General features: G+C 38.8%; 1 pseudogene; it reads right to left on the reverse strand.

Annotated features, from left to right (window-relative positions):
• The window catches only part of LOC114005327 (retinitis pigmentosa 9 protein pseudogene), a 9,609-nt pseudogene extending 7,390 nt beyond the window's left edge, over nucleotides 1–2,219 (reverse strand).
• Nucleotides 2,220–3,481: the final 1,262 nt, after the last annotated feature.

Genomic DNA, 3,481 nt, shown 5'->3' on the forward strand with positions numbered 1-3,481 from the left:
TGTTTGTGATAGGGGTTGTTTGTGACAACTGGATCGGTAGATTAGAATGGAAAAAACAGCTCCAGGACCTTGTATGAAGAATAGTTATTAAAGACCAGTGGGTAAAGGATGTACAATTCAGTAAATTTGAATTTTTGACATTGGAGTAAGGGAGATATCTACATCATACATAAAAATACATTCCCTGTCAACTAAGAACCACAGTGTTGAAGGCAAAACTTCAAAACTTTCAGATGAAAATGTACAAGAAGTATTTGTATGACTTCAAGGTAGAGAAATACTCCTTAAACAAGACATACATACAAATTTTTAAAAATGAAAATGTATGACCAGTGGTGGTTAAGAAGGCTAGATCCCACATAGCTGGCCACACGGTTCACGTTCCAGACCAGGAGGCTTGAGAAATATGACAGACCCGTGCATACCCGAAATCTCAGAGAGAGAAATGGAGAAGGGATTGCAATGTGACCATGCCTTATGGGGCGGGGGTGCTCTCTCTCTCTCTCTGGTGAGTACATGAGCCCTCTAGCAAATTTTAAAAAAAGGGTTTTTTTCACTGAATAAAAAGAATCTAACTTTACTGAATATAGGAATGGATGGATTTTTAAATGAATTATGTTTGCTTTATGGTTATTACTTTTATAAGCCCTATGACCCATGGCAAAACTTTCTTACTGGTACTATACACAAGTGCTTGTCTATTCTTGTCAAGTTTCTATTTAGTTTCAGTTCTATAGGTGCCTAAGCAAATATATTTAGCTACACAGGTTCATTTGTAACTGAATTACTGGTACATGGTAATGCATTGCAGCTGGTAGTGAGAAATCAACTTCCAAAGACAAATACAAACTTGTCTTTCATGCAAAAATTCAAGTATACCCTTTTATGTTTTTACACTAGAATTGATGTCATGAACTTAAAGGCAAGCAAACACTTTCACTTTCTATCTCTTAGCTGAACAAAAACACGTAGCATTTTCATTATTTCAAATAATGCAATAGAACCCCTTCTTGAACAAAATGGCCAGGGTGCTGATGAAACCATCTTTTGGGGAAGTGTTTAATAAGCATACTTTATTTAAATACATTCTCCAGTAGGACATGGAGAATTCACTGTCTTTACTTGGAAAGCTGTGTAAATAGTTATCTGTCAATTTATGTACGCTGCTCACCAACATTCCCTTATCGGAAATCAGAATTTCCACATCACAGATCCTGAAAGGGCTTTTAAATCTTCCAGTGCTGGTTCTCCTCTGGCTTGCTCCTCTCTTCGTTCCACCCAGGCTTTATTAATGGCTCGCTTCATATCATCATCTCCATCTTCATAAATTTCCTGTGGAACACTCCTAGGTCCCTCACTAGATCTGCCTCGGTGTCGTAGGAAGGCTTTTTTTTTCTCTGTGCACTCTTTTTTTTTTTTTTTTTTTGAGAGAGATTTTCGCTCTAGGGTGCATGCGCTCGCCAGTCAGACAGAGAGAGACATAGAGACAGAAAGCGAGAAATCACCCCCCGGGGGGGATGGTCACGCTGCAATCCCTTCTCCTCCATTCTCCTCTCGGGAGCTTGGGCACGCACGCACACGCGCCCGGCGTGAGTTTTAAGCCACCGGGTCCGGGACGCGAACCGCGGTCGACTACGTGGGAGTCCAGCGACATAGCCATTACGCTAACTGCTGGTTCCCTCTGTGCACTCTTTTTCAACCTGAGTCAGGTAGTCCCCCTTGTGCGTTTTCTGCCTTTTTTCTATGTAATATGAGCACTGCATCAGTCTTAACTTTTTTTGAACTGCCTTCAACAAATGATGATTTAAAATTGTTTCAAATTCCAATCTTGGAGTAGTTCTTGCCATTTAAGTTCTTTACCAAAAGATCAAATACCTCTCTGTGAAATGCACCTGAGTTCTCAGTAGGAACTTGATGAACTCCAGTTAATGTCATGCAGATTTTCACAAACGTATCTGACTGACCCCATCCATAGTGACTGGTCTTCACCGCATATCCTATTGTAATGGGAGCAACCACAGCAGCTGGCTTTTCATTGTCAAGAAGTTGTTGTTGTTGTTGTTGTTTTCTGTGATTTCTGTTGCATCTTGTTCTTGATTTTTGTCTCAATCTTGGATTTTTTCAGCTGTAAGAGCATCACATACTCTTTTCCTAATGACCTTTTCCAGTAACACCTTTACTTCTAGATCTTTCTGTAGCTCTTCTAGAGTTGAAGCCATGGTCTGACTGAGCCCCAAGGACGCAAGCTGCAACCGCACAGGAAAGGGGATGCCCCACGGAGCGCGCTCACTGGAGTGCAGAGCTGCAGCCTGGATGCACACCCACCCCTGAGCCAGGTCACCAAAAAAATTTTTTTAAATGTAAAATAAATAAGTGACAAGTTTGACCACATTAAAATTGGAAACTTAAAAATCAAAGTACATTTTAAAGAAAAAATAAGCAAAACCCACAAACGAGATTTATTTGCATCATGTGTAATTTACATAAGATTAATATTCTGAATATCTAATCATAATCCAATAGAAAAATGGCACAAGAGATGAAAAGGCATTTCACATAAAAGGGTATTAAATGACCAATAAATGTATAAAAGATAAACTAACAATAATTATCAGAGAATTGTGAATTAGAACACTTGAAATCACATTTTAAAATCATTAGACAAAAATAAAAATGTCTGACGTCAAGTGTAGGTGAGGATGTAGAGTAAGGGGAACTCATATTCTGTTGGTGGGAATATAAATTGAAATAATCTGCTTGGAAAAAGTGTGATATTATCTTGTAATGTGTAGGCTGAATACATTCTAAAGCACAGCAGCTCCACCCTTCAGTATAAAAGCACCTCAGAGGGGCTGGCAGGTGGTGTGGTGGTTAAGGGCGCTGGACTCCCACATCGCCAACTGTGGTTCAAATCCTGGACCTGGTGGCTTGCTTTCTCACTCTCTCCCCACCCCCCTCTCTTTCTCTCTCTCACTCACTCTGTCCCTTTCTGCTCCAACATAAATAAAGTTAAACAAAATAATTCTTTTAGAAAAAAGGCACCTTAGAAAAATTCTTGTAGAAGGGCAGCAAGAGAAATGTGCGAGAATCGTAACAGCATTATTAGTAGTAGCAGAACACTGAGAACAGTCCAGTGTCTACTTGCAGGCAAACTGAAATGCACATTTTGGTATAGCAGTAAAATGAAATTTTTTGCAACACTGAAATCAGAAATATAAATACAGTAATTAACTTGCATAATTCTCAGAATCATATTGTTAAGTGAAGAAAGCAAGTAATAGGAAAATATGCAGCGTATGGTATGAAAAATTCAGATATAAAATACCATTTATTATGTTGGAAAGAAAGATAATTACAACCTAAAATTCAGATAGTTGTTGCACTTTTCAGAGAGGGAAGAAATTCAAAAGTGAAACTAACACACTAAGATGGAGAACTTTGATGCTGGGGCAATGTGACATTTCTTTTTCTTTCTTTCTTT

The sequence above is a fragment of the Tupaia chinensis genome, unplaced genomic scaffold (assembly GCF_000334495.1).
Source record: "Tupaia chinensis unplaced genomic scaffold, TupChi_1.0 Scaffold143645_1, whole genome shotgun sequence".
Taxonomy (NCBI): domain Eukaryota; kingdom Metazoa; phylum Chordata; class Mammalia; order Scandentia; family Tupaiidae; genus Tupaia; species Tupaia belangeri.